This window comes from Mytilus galloprovincialis, chromosome 5 (genome assembly GCF_965363235.1).
Source record: "Mytilus galloprovincialis chromosome 5, xbMytGall1.hap1.1, whole genome shotgun sequence".
Classification (NCBI taxonomy): Eukaryota; Metazoa; Mollusca; class Bivalvia; order Mytilida; family Mytilidae; genus Mytilus; species Mytilus galloprovincialis.
Window position 1 is genome coordinate 70,295,925 of NC_134842.1, and position 17,138 is coordinate 70,313,062.

Sequence of the window (17,138 nt, forward strand, 5' to 3'; positions counted from 1 at the left end):
AACATCTATACAACCCAACTCTACACCTTGTAACAAAACGGAGGCACCAACAGAAGTCTTCTCGGACAAAGGCAACACACCTTCTAACAATAAAGACTGAGAAGCTCCAGTGTCCCGTAAAATCTTAATAGGCTGAAGAGTGGTATCATCAACAATAGAAATAAACCCATCAGACATAAAGGGTTTATATTCCTCCATGTAATCACAAAAACTGGACTTAAAAGCCTGACTCGCAGGACATTCCAACGTACTGGTAATATAAGGTGTCGTACAAGCACTGGTCTTCGGCTTATTATCTCGTTCATTCTTCTTCTGGAGTCTAAAACAATCAGCCATCAGGTGACCAATCTTCTTACAATAAGCACAAGTCAGTGACTTCTTCTCAAAAGTATCAAATTTTGGACTAGACATATTATAACTGGACTGACTCTTATTCTGTGGAACAGGCTTACTATCAGTACGCTCAGTGCTTTGATTTTTGTAATTTCCACTGGAAGTATTAACATTTTGACTCTTGAAACTTCTTTTATGTGAAAGAGTATAATTATCTGAAATTACAGCCGCATCATGTATTGACTCAACAGTTTTGTCGTCTAAATGTGTTTTTAATTCTGAATGAACACATTGTTTAAACTCTTCTAATAACATCAATTGTCTTAGTTGATCAAAATTGTTATCTGTTTTCTTTGAAGTAAGCCATTTATCAAATAGATCTTCTTTTTCCCGAGCAAATTCCACATAGGTTTGCGAATCAAACTTTTTATAAGATCTAAATTTCTGTCTATATGCTTCTGGTACTAGCTCATAAGCTTTCAAAACTTCCTGTTTCACCATGTCATAATCGGAACTTTTTTCTGATGGAAGTGCTGAGTATATTTCAGCGGCCTTACCCTCAAAAACACTTTGTAGCATTGTAGTCCAATATGGCTTTGGCCAATTCAAATTATGAGCAATTTTCTCAAACTGTGGAAAATATTTATCGACTGTTTTTTCACAAAATCTGGGAACTAAACGTATATTTTTTGCTGCATCAAAATATTCTGATTTCGGCTGGACTTTAGTGTTGCTTTCTTCCTTGGCCATTTCAATTTTCATTTTCTCCATCTCTAGCCTTTCCTTCATTTCAAGTTCTTTTAACTTCATTTCAAGTTCTTTTAATTTAAATTCATCTTCTTTTTCTTTTTTATCCATTTCCAACCTTTCCTTCATTTCAAGTTCTTTTATTTTCTCTGTCTCCTTCATTTCCAGTTCTTTTAATTTAAGTTTATGTTCTAATTCAAGCTGTTTTAATTTAAAGGCGTCAACGTTTTCGACCTTAAGATCAAGAGCCTCTTCACCTAAAATTTCTGCGTCCACTAATTTGTCTATAACCAATTTTTTTATAATTTGTTTTCTCATAGATACTTTAAAAACTAATTTCAGATGTTTAGCAAGCAACACTAATTCCTCTTTCTTTAAATTATCAAAACTCTCCAGGTCAGGCGTTTTCAAAAAATTACCGGCATCAAATGCCATTTTGTAGAATTTTGTTGGCTAGTTATAATACAAATACTAAACAAATTTTGAATAAAATATTTTTAAGATCCCAGGACGAGCCCCCAATTTCTGTTACGGCCAGAAATCGCCTTTAAATTGTAGCCAACAAAAGACACAAATCAATACTAAAATTTAACAATATTTATTATACAAAAGTTTATAAGAAGTATTTTACAAATATTACTGATAACTTAACTGTCAAAATATGAGTCCACTCTTTTATCTTTATCTGTATCCGGAAATCTTTCGGATATCCAATCTGAATATTATGTTCACTACTAAGGTCACAATCCAGTATGATGTTGTTTGTAGAATAAAAGTGTCAATCCAAATGCCGTGAATACTAATGTCTATCAATGTCTAAGTCCAAGTTTAATTATGAGAGTTTAACTTTAGTGTCTGTATATATAGTGTTGTCATGGAAAATTCTAGAACACTCTATAATGGAACATTGTGGAAAATCCTGGAAAGTTACAACGGAAGTTTCTGGAATAACGTAGAAGTTTAAATTACGCATCTTTTATAAGGATCATTCTAGAAAGTTCCAATCATTCTGTGATTGTTCCAGTGATTCCTAAACTGCACAGTTATAAGATTATTTGGTAAACAACTATCAGGCCATACAACACAAATTAGGCCAACATAAATAAACATAATAATTACAATATCATAACAAACTCTTCTACTGATAGTTCTGATTTACCATGTTATATAAAAGTATTAAAGATTAGAATTATTACGTTAAATGGAAACTGACGGTATGAATCTGTTCCTGGACCCGTTCTCCATATGAGGCATTTTACGTAACGTGTAAATCGTCGAAAAGAAAAGACATCATAGATGAATAATCAGGGGCAGATTAAGGCGAGGGCTTGGCGGACGTGTGCCCCCTCTAAAAATATTAACAAAGCATTGGTTGTCCTCAGCTCAATAAAGTATGTGAACAGACGACGAAAAATTAATGTCGTCGCATTACATATGTTAACATTCAAAGAATTATATAAATTAGTAAGTTTAACAGAATCAACGTGATTATTAACAAACTGACCTACGATTTGTTTATAAGTTCTATAAATATATTATACTTCAAAGAAAGGTGTCGAACGCGGTACTGAGTTTGATGACAAAAAAAACATAGGCTTTTGTCAGTTAGTAAAACAATTGTGACAGTGTACATGGTGTAGTTGCTGATTTTATAAACAATTTCTTTGATAATCGAAGTTCCAAAACATCCCATGATGAAATTTGAAAAAAAAATAGGCAGGACAGGAATTTTGATTTAAAAAAAAAGCAGGATGAGACACTTGCAAAAAAAAAGTCAGGATGACAATTTAGGTAAAAAAAAGTCAGGATAAACTAAAAAAAAAAAAAAAGCAAGACAGAATAGAGTGAAAAATAAAAAGGCAGGACAGAGATTACAACTAAAAAAAAATGCAGGACAAAATTTTTCATCCTAGCCCCCCCATAAAAATCAAATGGTAGCTCCCTAAATAAACAATAGTTCAATTAAGTATGCAGACCCGGACGCGTCTTATAAATTGGAGTATTGTTACATCCTTTCTTCTTTAAATAAAATTACAGTTAACTCTAAATTTTCACTTGACTAGAAATAATGAACTTTGACTAGAGAATTGAAAATGCATAACTTGCATAATAATAAAATATATATATATATATATAAGTACGTCTGAGTCAGTGACAACCCTACAACAGATGTATCCATCGGATCGCCATCAATGATGGTGATACATGGCTGTGTACATAATGTATATACAACTCGTCTAAACATCAACCCAACAATGTTAGATCTGTAAATTTGCATTCGCAAATTTTTGGTTCTTCCCTCGCCGGGATTCGAACCCATGCTACTGTGATATCGTGACACCAAATCGCCTGCACTGCAGCCGTCCCGCTAGACCACACGACCACCTGGGTTGTCACGGACTCAGACGGAGTCCGTACTTATAAATATAATTATTTTCTGTGACTGTATCTTACATTCATTTGTAGGATCCTTTACTATAGATAATTTAGCTGATCTGTAACAATAACATCTTCATGCCTTATATATCATGTACTGCAGTACGCCGCTAGATTAAAACTGACGTGGAAAGGTAACACACGGCCAGGGAAAGCTCTTTTTTTGAGAGCCCAGGTGGTCGTGTGGTCTAGCGGGACGGCTGCAGTGCAGGCGATTTGGTGTCACGATATCACAGTAGCATGGGTTCGAATCCTGGCGAGGGAAGAACCAAAAATTTGCGAAAGCAAATTTACAGATCTAACATTGTTGGGTTGATGTTTAGACGAGTTGTATATATATATATATATATATATATATATTGTAAATGATACAAGTGTGGACACAGATGAGTGTGGATAGTATGTTTGGATGTTTGACAGTGTTTTATGATAAATGTAGTTCTATGATTTTCCTATATGTGTTATTAACTGTGTTACACGATGACAACCAACCTGAGCATTAGGAGTGTTGTTTATAATATTTTATATTTAGTTTAGTTTTTATGTTCAAGACAGGCATGGAAGAGACACTAATTGCATTAGTTACCAAATGATTATGATAGAATATGTTCCACATCTTTGATTTTGGATACATTTCATAGCTAGGAGAGCAACACATAATAGGTTCAATTTTTCGTGATTTTTTTTAAATTGAGAGATGATATCTGAGAACATGATATAAGGAGACTGTAATTCAGTGGTTGTCGTTTGTTTATGTGTTACATATTCATTTTTTCTTTATTTTTTGTACATAAATAAGCCTGTTATTTTTCTCCTTTGAATTGTTTTACATTGTCATTTCAAGACCTTTTATAGCTGACTATGCTGTATTAGCTTTGCTCATTGTTGAAGGTTGTGCGGTGACCTGTAATTGTTAATTACTATGTCATTTTGGTCTGTAGTGGAGAATTGTCTCTTTGGCGATCATATCACATCTTTTTTATATGTATTTGCTAACTATTAGTATGGTTCTATTTATATATCTTTGTGGTGGCTTGTCAGTATCATTAGTAAAACACTTTAAAATGTTGAATTGATCCTCAGATTAGAAGACATTTATTGGTTTTTAGCAATGACAATGCCTAACATGATGCTTGGGCCTGATGAGCTAGAAAGTAAGCTTCTGTGCTGTTTTCTATCAATTCTTTGATAATATCTCCTTCAAAGCTGGTGAAAGCAAAACAAAGTTTTGACCAATATGAAAATGATATCTCCGAAAGAACCTTTGTGAGCATGCTTCAAAGACTCATAACTGCTCCAAAAGTTATCTGAAAGAATTTCAAGCATGTCAAGTGGATATTATAAACATTTCCTTAATATGTCCAAATATCTAAAAAGTTATAGTATTCAATATGAAAATGGTATTGCAAAATTATTCTCTTTTCCTTTTTTTTTTGTTAATAAGTGGATACAAATATAAGTGATACCAATACAGTATTTGTTGTGGTATGAAAGTGTTACTGTTGTAATTAACATTTACTGTTACAATGTTAATTCACAGGAAATAAACGAGTGAAAAATGTTGAACATGTACAATGAAATATAGTTTCAGAAATCAATTAAGCAGATAGGCCTAATAAATTTTGGTCTAAGTTTTAACATAATTGAATGACCATTTACACTCAGGACCGAGTCATCAGTAGGCATTACAGATGTATTAGTACAACCTAGCATCATTTTGCTAGTAGCGGGAGTAGCATTGTTGTGTAAATTTGTTCTTTTTTTTTTAAATTTGGTCAATGGACAAATAATGTTTGGTTCAAACAAAAAATAAAATGCTTTTATCTCCCTGTTACTTACATTGTACATAGAAATGATAATACTTTGAGACATCCTTGTACATGAGAGTTGTCTGTAAAATCTTTATTTCACAAAGAATGAATTGCATAACAATGAACCGAGCTCAAAGCAAAGCACTTTAATAATACACTTAGACAGAGAGCTCAATCCAGTGATATACATTGTACTACAGGTCCTTCATGAACATCCATCAACCAGAACCATATCTCAATAACATGCCATACTACATGGTTGGATCAGAAGTCCTGAAAAAGACATGATTTTTTTTTATCGTATTTAAAGTATATATGCATAGGTTAAAACTTTCACAAATTTGTGGTATAATCATTCAGTGTCTGGCAACTATCAATCGCTTCATGCACAAATTGATATAGGTTGAGCATGAGTGCCCCTCTGTTGGAAATAAAAACATACCTCCACCTAATTTTAGTCAACTAATGAAGAAACATTCAAAACTATAAAATGTTATCTAATAAAATTGAGAATGGAAATGGGGAATATGCCAAAGAGACAGCAACCCGACCATAGAAAAAAACCAACAGCAGAAGGTCACCAACAGGTCTTCAATGTAGCGAGAAATTCCCGCACCCAGAGGCATCCTTCAGCTGGCCCCTAAACAAATATATGCTAGTTCAGTGATAATGAACGCCATACTAATTTCCATACTAAGAGCTGTCAGTGTCTATATATAGCTTTTCACCATCGCCACTGAATCAGTGATATATGTACACATATATACATGTAGACTAAAATTAAAGCACATATTTAAGACTAAAACTGACATTCGGTCTTTACCTTCATTCCCCAAGTCGTGTTCAAATCTGATTCATGATAAAATAAAATTCCAAAATTACAACCAATGAAATCAAAGGCTTAAGAGGCCCCTCCCCCCCCCCCTTGTCTGGAAAAAAATGGTTGATTATTTAGAGAACCACTGGAGCATGACCGGAGTGGGCCCTCTCTTAGGCATTCAGTGGGCCCCCACTTATGAAAATTTTTGGATTCGCCACTGGAAATATCCATCTAATAGACTAGCGTTTAAATCCCAGTTTTCTAATATGGTAGCTAGGTGGAACCTAAAACTAAAAAATTTGAAAAAAAAATATTTTAAATAATTCAAATGCATGTACATGTGATAATATAAATTCTCCAAATTTCACTGTATTTTCCCTTTTGATGTTTTTCAACTACAGCCAGTTTGGTGTGGGTTGATGTTTGATTGTTGTACTACATGTTATATATCGACATGAGATTTGTTTATATAAATAATACTTATTTTCCTATATTCAAATAAAAAAGATGTGAAAAAATAAAGGAAAACATATGCAAATATTAAAAACATTATTCGCATTTGTTCTGTTGATTGATAGCGGTACACATATGAAGAAATGATGAAATCACTAATATATAGTTCTGATCAAAAGTTTCATGATAAACATGCATGATATATAAGTAGTAGGTTGTTTGAAGTTTGCAGGATATTCAACTTTGAACATCTTTTTCAGGTCTACAATCCATATAAAAATCTATATATATGTGGTATAATTTCCAATGAGACAGCTTTCCAGAGGTTAAAATAACAAAGTAATTATAGGCAACCATACAGCCTTAAAAAGTGAGAAAAAAACAGTCTAGACATGTTAAGTAAGCAACAATTAAATTAAGAAAAGTAATGGCCTGATTTGCAACTTATAAACAACAGGTTTGGAACCCTCCCCCACAAAAAAAAATTGTTCCAATGAAGATAAAGGAAGATGAAGGCAAGTCTGGAGGGGATTCATTACATTTGGAACAACTTTTCTGAAGGATGAATACGTATAAAAATTAAAATATTTAATAAGATTGCCAATAAGACATTTACTACCCACAAATGTTCAAATGACAAAGCAATTATCGGCAACAATACAGCCTTCAAAAATGAGGGAAACTGTCCCAACATGAAAAGTATGCATTAATACAATTGAGAAGAGTAATGGCCTGATTCACAATTCCACTAATAAACAGGTCGGGAACATCTACCCTTCAAATAAACCAGATGCTCCACAGGGCGCAGCTTGATACTACAGCAGAGGTCGAACCCTGAACAGTTGGGGCAAGTATGGACACAACATTAAAGCCTGATACAGCTCTGAATTTGGATTGTGATCAAATAGTCAAAACAGAATAGGTTTCTGACACAGAATGGATGTAGTCTAAGAACTTAAAACATTTAATTTTAAATTGGACTTTTACCTATTGTGGTCCTTTATCCAAAATCTTAATACATGGTTTGAGGCACTTGTCGCAGAAAAAAAATCCTATATATAGACTTAGGGGTCGCTCATTTGATATTCTGGGGGGGGGGGGGCAGGAGGATTTGTTTTTGATCGGTTATTTATTTTTGTAATCTAAGAGGACAAATTATTCATTTTCTGCACTATTGAAGCAAGATTTTTCATTTTCATAAAAGCAAGGGACTGATTATTCATTTTCACAACTGTATTTATAATATTCTAAAAACATACAATTTTTAAATGATTTGTTTATTATAAACAACATATTTGTGTTTCCTTTAAATTTTTATTTTGACATTTTTTTTTTTTTGCATGCCGAATGCTATAAATTTTATTTTGACATTTTTTTTTGCATGCTGAATTGATGTGCACGCAACTACGTGTTGGCGTATAGGGAGCTACGCGCCTGAATACAATTTAATTAAATATATTAAATAACTGGGAATCCTCCCACTTTATAAGTAGAGACAATCCATAACCTACATCTCAGAAATATTAATCTTAAATTTATATAAATGAAAAGTAATTAAGATTCCATAAATAGAATTCAACAATGTTTCTTAAAATTGGTAAAAGTGGTTTATAGTCATACCCCAACATGTTTACCATAGATAGACAAACAATTCACTTGCATTCGATTCGCATTTGAACTATGTGTTTGTTAATGTAAACTGTTTCAAATGTGAATTAAACTAATTCAAATTAATTAATGTCAATCCAATTCAAATTAGGTGTGAACTCAGTATGATTGTTAGGTAGTTTCAAACTGAAAGATACTTTTAAGGGAAGGGAAAGAAACGGAAAAAAACCATGTGTATTACAAACACTGTTTATTCACGAAGTCAGAATCCTGGATCTCAATAGTACTTTCATAATGTCAAATAAAAACATGAATATGATAGTTACATACAATACTACATGTATTTATTACGTATCAAATGACTTTTATTTTAGTGATTGGTAATTAGGAAAAATCTGAAATTCAGGTGTAAATTGAGACCAACAATATCACTGAATGCAGTTTCTTTTCAAGTGACCAGCAAACATGGAAATCTACCTTTTGAATGAAAGGAGAACACTTACATTGAAAATGAATGATGTAAATCTAGATTCTAATAATAGCTGAAGGGAGCTCACATTCACAACAGTTGCTGAATTAGTGAACAAAGCATTTTTCTCATTAACTTGAAAATCCACCTATTAGAATGGATAAAACCCGAATTTTAAGACATAAATTATAAAATTCCTGATAAAAAGCAGTGCTGAGCATGCATGTAATATGCTTGAAACATATTCATAGAATAAAGTTTTATAACTTCCTAATGTCATATCCAAAATTTCGTTATCAAAACCTAAAGGGGAGTTATCTTACTGTGGATTCCGATATTTTTCGTGGATGTCAATTCTCCTGGATTGTTGAAAACTTGCATATTCATCGATATTTGATTTTGTGGTTTTAACTATCCAGACAGACAAATAGCAATAAGGTGTTTAGAAAAACATGACCTAAAACCTCCTTCATATAAGACAAAAATACATGGGAACTCATACTGAATGGTCAAATGTGTTCAATATGAAAATTGCAGTTAAGATGGTAAAATCACAAATCAGCCATTACTGTAAATGGACTAAAAGTATGACTTTTGAGCAAATTTAAAGGGAAATGACAGGGAAGGGGCCAAATGGTGGTCAAGGGGAGCAAATGCCCTTTAATTTGGTATGCAGGTTTCAAAAATAGAGGGAGAATTAGAGGGAAAGTTGAGTCATCTGTTTAGACTTCAGTTAAATAATGACTTATGAAGTTATTTAGACTTACCTTCTAATAATTAATCTGGCATTAGTTAACAATATTATAGGACAAACCCTAAATTTCAGAAAATTTAAGATATCAAATCAAATTGCACAATTAATTGGTGTTAATTAATCCTTATATATGAAAAAGGTGAAAAAAGACAGATTTTAATATATATAACTTGGTTAAAATAATCAGCTTCTTGATTACATCACAAGTGTCTGAAGCTATCATTTAATCATATATATATATATATATATATATATATATATCAAGATATATATTTTTGATGTTTTAACAAAGGTCAGTCATTAAGGCATCAAAAATTTATCAAACCATGGAAATATTATATTCAAACTATAAAGACCTTGTTGAAAAACAGATTACGTAACTTTAATTAATCAGTATTGGATTGAATTAAGTGATTACGAGTGGCATTACCTTAGTTCACAATCATCAAACAACTGTTGAATAAACAAACCAATTATAGACTAATGATTTGATTAAACAAGTCATTATTATGCGATAAATTTTATAGGTCCATTGGACTGTAAATATTTATTTAGCTATTCTGTGTGTGAACTGAATAAAATAAAAATTGCCATGAAATTCAAAGTAAAAGTTATCATGGAAAATAACTTCATAATTTAAAAATGTAGAAACTGCGATACAAACAGACACAATAACACTAATTTTCGTATGGATTTAAAATAGTTCGTTAACTGGTACTCCAATACTTCACTGACCTGTTGTCATCCATCATCGATCGGACACTTTTTTCAAATTCTATTTATACTGTTAAAGTTTGAGACAAATTCCTCCAAAATCTAGTTAATTCATATTTTATTATGGGCCGGATCGACTTGGGGACGGATCGACGTGGGCCGGATCGACTTGGGCCGGATCGACTTTGGGCCGGATTGACTTGGGACCGGATCGGTTTGGGGCCGGAACGACCGGATACCTATTTGTCAAAGGTTTCATCTGGTCGTTGGTTTCTCATGTTGAACATATATCTTTCCACAGTTTCGTTTTTCTTCGGGTTGCAATGGTTCTCAAATGCTTGAAGAACCTGTATAAATGTTCTGTCATTTGGTGGATGTTCAAACGTTAAGGTTCATCATAAGGAATTTAAAAATATGGCCGTGATTACCCTTCAAAATTTACTATGAGTACAGAGAAACTGGTACATCTAGGAAAGTTTTAAGGCATGGCAGGAACTAGATATATAAAAGTTATATGAAGTATACATTTCAGAAAATTAAAAACTTACCTGGATATTGATGTCCAGTTTTTTCCAGTCTGCAGAAGATAGCAAAATAAACAAACACCCGAGTTTCGTTTGATACGTTCCACTCATTTACACAGTTTAAATCACCTGTTGTCTGCAGATGTCAATTGTCCATCTATTGTCCATTTAAATCAATACTACTCACAACATGTATTATATAAGTGGATATTCTCAAACCTCTTTCCCGACTTTGTTTATTTTGGCACCTTCTGCAGGAACGAAAAAAAAACTGGAAAGCAAAATCTAGAAAAATTTATAATTATCTGAAACGTATACTTTATGTAACTTTTATATATCTAGTTCCTGCCATGCCTTAAAACTTTCCTAGATGTACCATTTTCTCTGTACTCATAGTAAATTTTGAGGGGTAAACACGGCCATATTTTTAAATTCCTTATGATGAACCTTAAGGGGTCATCCATAATTGTCAACCATTTTCCAAAGTGTACAAAACGTACACTTTTTCAGACCCCCCACCCTCCCTCAAAAGTGTACATCAACCATTTTCAGATTTCAAGAGAGCAATCAATCATTCTTAATAAAAAGAAGATCCTGTTTATTATATTTTAGTTTAATATAGAAATTTGCATTGAAAATAAACTAAAACATATCTGACTGTTTTATTTGATGACATCTATCTGTGATGCTTGTGTTTTGTTAGAATAAAGAGTTCAAAGATTAGTGTTTCCCCTATCACACAGTGGGAACTCCAGTGAAAAAGGGCACCTAGAACATGCAAAAGATTAACAAAAGGGCACATAAACTTTGCTAAGAATCAAAGAAAGGGAAATATGGTTATATTGCATTGGTAAAGTATGGACTGACAGTTGTTGATGGAATCAGAGCTTAAGACAGCAATCAATAAAAGTGTTATGTTTTAAAACATTTTAAGTTTTTTAATTTCCCGCCTGTATTTCTATTTAAAAAGTCCCTGTAAATATGCCATTCATGGCACTATTATCGTTTGTGTATACATGTATATACTGTAACGTGTACATATATTGGATAATTTTTAAGGTTAAGGTTAAACTTCATAGGGGGGTGCTCCTAATTACAGGAGGCTTATACTAAGAAAAATAAGTTTACTTCCGGTTTATTGGTTTACTGTTTTGGAATACATTACAAGGAAATTAATCGAAGGACCAGTTTAAATAAAATCTTTTCACAAAATGGTGTCTTGTCAAAATCAAAACATTCAAAGAATTTAGTGTTTCCATCAGTTTTGTTTATTAAACAGAGTGAAACGATAACGATATGGCGAAATTGACCATCGGGGGTTCTGAGAAATGCTAGCAAACTTTTTGTTTAAAAAATTTACAAGTTTACATTTTTGAAAGATTTAGTTTTCAAATGATTTGATCTTTTAATCGTTCAATCCGGATTGAGAAGAATTAAATATGATATCGAAATAAATATCATCAAGTGAAAATAATAAAGAAGAAATAAGAGAAACACACCCAAGCCAATTCTCGATTTTATACATCGACCTTCCCTACGGAAACGAAATAAATTCTGGAAAAAAAAAGCGTACGGTAAAAATGTTGATTTTTTAACCCCCTCCCCCCAAGTGTACGTTTTGTACACTTTGGAAAATGGTTGACAATTATGGATGACCCCTAATGTTTCATAAACTTCTCTACCTTGGTTTCCTACGAGATAAAGGAACATTTTAACTTTCGCTCTCTCATCTTCTGCGTCCATTGTCAAATCAATGTACAGTTCTTCTTCTTTCCATCTTTTCCACGCATCAGCGAGGTTTCTAGCTTCAATATTAAATTTCTCCGGTGCCCGTAGCTTATCCATTGTTCCCAGTAAACGCACGTGGTTTTTAGCGGGACTTGAATGTGTTGTTTATTTCTATGTTTTAGGGACAGTGTTTTGCTTTTGTGGGTACTTCCCTGATTCCAAATGACGGAATGTTTTTATTTCTTCTAAATTGCCATGATTTGTATCGTCTTTAGGCACATCTGACACCATGTATCAAGTTTGGCTTCGAGTGATAGAAAGACAGTTGAACTACATATTATCCTGGTTCCCGGTACTACGTTCCAGGTATTAGCTATTAGCCATACTCTCTCACATACTGAATATTGCGATCGGGAACCAGTCTAACTACATATTTAATAACAATACAAAGCATCATGGGTACATTCCATTCTAACAGTTTGTAAATAAACAATAGCTCAATTAAGTATGCAGACCCGGACGCGTCTTTTATAAATTGGAGTATTGTTACACCAACATATGTACCTCACTTTCCCACAAAGTAGGCGAAAGACCCTACCCGTTGGGTTGGTTATTTCATCATTGCACGGCCAAGAAAACAGTCCAGGTAAGATTCTTTCTAAATCATGTTAATGAAAGATAGAAATACTGGTTCAAACAAAAGGTTAGTTTATCATTTTGTATCATTATATACAAATATACTAAATTTTTCCATAGATATAAAGATTTGGTTTTGAAGTTAGGTTGTACCTGTAGAAAACTTATTTCAACCGAGATAGCACATCCTCATTTTTACGGAAATGTTGTTAACCGTACCCGGAAATTTAAAAATGATCCATGTAAACTTGTCGCTCCTTTAAATAAACTTATTCTAAAAGGTTACCTATTCAACACTGTAGTAAGATCATTGAATATTGTTTTATTGGTATAAATATTGATTTTGTTATCAGTAAATTAAAAGCTAACTAAATATTACTAGTATGTTATATACATATATATATACATATTCATGGATCTACAATCTGTCGATACCTGTAACTTGGCATTGCACAAGGTCATGTTTTTCTCTGGCTGTTTATGACGTCTTTACACTAAATCCATTGGATGTTGGATGTGTACGGGTTGATTGTTTAGTCTTAGATGCATGATTTTTTATTAGTTGTTAGTGGCTTTGAACTAGCTGTCAGATAACTGCGAGTACTCTCAGATCTGTTCATTAAGTCATTTTTTGTCGGGATGTATAAGTACCTGGCCACGTCTACCTGTATTTTTGTCCATCTGATGAGTTAAGCCTTTTTCAACTGATTTTTATAGTTCGTTCTTATGTTGTACTGTTATACCACTGTCCCAGGTTAGGGGGAGGGTTGGGATCCCGCCAACATGTTCCGCCACATTATTTATGTATGTGCCTGTCCCAAGTCAGGAGCCTGTACCCCGAAGACCTACACGCAACTCATAAAATAAAGTTGTGTTTTGTTCATTAAAGTCTCATCTTTCATATGCTTGCTGTTTCTTCGTTTAAAATTGAACAGGTTCGTTTATTATTTACAAAAACAAACTGAAGTTGTACCAAAAAAGCATCAAACATTGAACATGTTGAAGTCGTTGAATATTTGCAATGCTTATCGCAAAGTTTTAAAATTAGAAACAGCAATATTGTTAATTATCATCATCATTAGAAGGGGTGTGCAAAGTTTTAAAAAGGAAATCGAACATTAACGGGGTGCGCCAATGCGTTTTTATACGCGAATCACACAAATATCCATGTTTCTACACAAATAAAACATTCAGTTGATCAGGACTATTTGGATTATTTCCCCTGATGAAGTAAATACGCCACGTTTTTCAAAACAACGATTTACTTTTATAAATGCTGATTTGTCATTTATTTGCTTGCCGATTAATATTTATGACAAATGGTATCGGGCATTCTTTACACCTTGCTTTCCTTCATCCACGAAGACTCAAAATATTGACATGTAAATCGGGTATCTTGATTTGAGAAAAAAAGGGGGGTTTATGTCTTTATAATTATTAAGAAAAACAGCATAAAAGTTCATGTACGAGGGTTCGATTCTCTCCCTAAGCTATATTAATGTTTTGATATGCTGGTGCAAAGTTGGCAGATTGCTTAGTGGCCACACATGAACTTTTATGATGAAATATTTTAAAATTATTTAAACTTTTATGATATAATATAATTTAGACGGGTTTCTGATATTTATAAGCTCTTTAGTTCAAAACATATTCAAACAAATCAAGATATCCATTATTTATACATGTGTCTTTTTAGAATTCTCCACCAAACCCACATGCAATATTTTTTTCTTTCTTTCTAGATCCCCACCTTTATATGTTCTTTTTATCCTACCTGTGTAAATCAAAACACTCTGCATGGTCCACTTGTAAATTCTCTCCATATAAGTTAGTGATTCACTTGTATTTTGCAATAGCAGATATTTGACATTTAGTATTGGAATCATATACCCTTCTGACAGTTTTTTTTTAATTTTCACTTCCAACACATCATGAATACCCTCCTTGATAATTAAACCAAATATTTTCTGACATCTCACTAGAAGTCTTCATAATCTCAGTTACTCATTTGAGTTACTTCTACAATATAATATCCTACTTCTACTATTCCATTTACTGTTGTCAACATGCCAATACACAATAACAAAAGAAAATGTGTACCCAAGAAAATCCAATATCTTTTGAAGCTTTCTTTCCAAAAAAGTGTGACCAAGATTCCAACACTATTTTTATCGTGTCTTTGGTACTTTTTGTTTTAAATGATGTTTGCCAACTTCAAAGTTTTACTATCAAATGCCTTGTATGAAAAATATAACAAATCATTTGCAAAAGAATGAAACTGCATGGTTTTGAAATAAATACAATACTGCAAAATACTTTGTCACAATTTTTCGTTCACAGACAAGACTACCAATCTATCAATATAGACCCTTAATTATACAATGTATAGTGTTCATGTAAAGTTCTGTTTAAAAGTTGTGTCGGTTCATGTTGCACTTCTTTTATGCTGCTCTTTTTTAAAGATTTTTTTTATAATTTTTATTTTTTAATTTTGATCATCATTTTTGTTTCACAATTGTAATATAAGTGTCCTGACTGGTTCAAATTGTTTTTTCCTCCTCCAAAATATGCTGTCAAATTGATGTTTCCTAGCCTCTAAATTCTTGTTTAACGAAATAAAATACATGAAGAATGCCATTGATCAGTTTTATTTTTATTTCTGTGAAAATGCACAACATTCTTTTTATAAGATTCAATACATATATAAATATAATCTATAAACAAAAAAATAGCTGAAATCATCATGGAGGACACAACACATTTTAAAACTTGACACAATCTTTCTGATGGACAAATAACCTGCAAACATGAATATGTGTAATTATGCTAAGGTGATCTTGGCTAGATCAACCAAAGACCCAGATAATCTGAAATGGTGGAACAATAAACAAGTTGAAAATTCTAAAGAAAACTCAATTTATACAACAGTGCCTAACCATAGTCAAAGCATAAGTGTATTTCAAAGATATAACAATTATCATGTAATAATGAACAAATATCCCAAAATGTATAAACCATTAGCCGAGTTCAAATCTAGAGTCCCTCGGGTGCAAATTTATCTTACAAAGACAAAATATTGGAAAAATTGTAACAAATCAGGCGAAAAAACTCTCTTTATTGAAAAATATAACCTGAAAAATTGGTGTAAACTCAGTGAAATTGAAAGAAAAGGCCATCAGCAACAAGATTGTAATATTTGTAAATCCGATGCCTTCCACACGTCTCTGCATGCTGCCAGTGCACCACAAACAACAAATGATATTGATCAATTATATACTGAACTTACAACAACAGTTTGCAACACTTCAAAAACTAACAATGATGGCAAAATGATTAAAGTAGTGAAAACAATTGTCCCGTACATAGAAAAGAAAACAGGAAGTATTTTTACAGACGTAATTTGCAAAAATTATAAACTAACACCAAAGTTGACTTCAGGAGAAAAAGAAAAAGAAATAAAATCTGTACTGTCAAAACAAAAAGAAGAAATGTCCAACCTACTAAATGCAGATAATAAAATAAAAAACTTTCTAGCATCATCAAAATCATATAGTGAATATGAAAGAGAAGGATTGGGAACTTTTTTAATTAGCAAGTCCAAAGCAAAACAAAACCTAGCTAAAAGATTCAGAGAAGAGGCCCAAAAAACAAAGAAAAGGTATAGGAAACATAAACAATTATGAATTCGACAAGAAGAAGTTCATTAATGAAATCAAATCACTTCCTGCTAAATCAAACATAAACTGGACCGAATTATCCAGAAAATATGAGGTCAAAAACTCTTATCATCAATTTCCACTCAATGCAGGTCAGGTTTTATACCAATTTGCCAAATCTGAAGGAGTTGAAGTTAACAAATTTAATGATACAAAAAGAATAAGTGGCAGGGATTACTTTAGGCGAGTTTGTAGGGCTAAACACATATTATGTAAACGTCTACATGGTCTATCAACACCAACACCAAGACCAGCCAAAAAACTTAAGAAAGAAGTAAGGGAACTCTTACAGACTGGCGACTTGGATATAGGTGTTACAGTTGCTCCTAAAGTCTTTAAATCAAAGCAGTTGCTCCTAAAGTCTTTAAATCAAATAATATAACAACCAA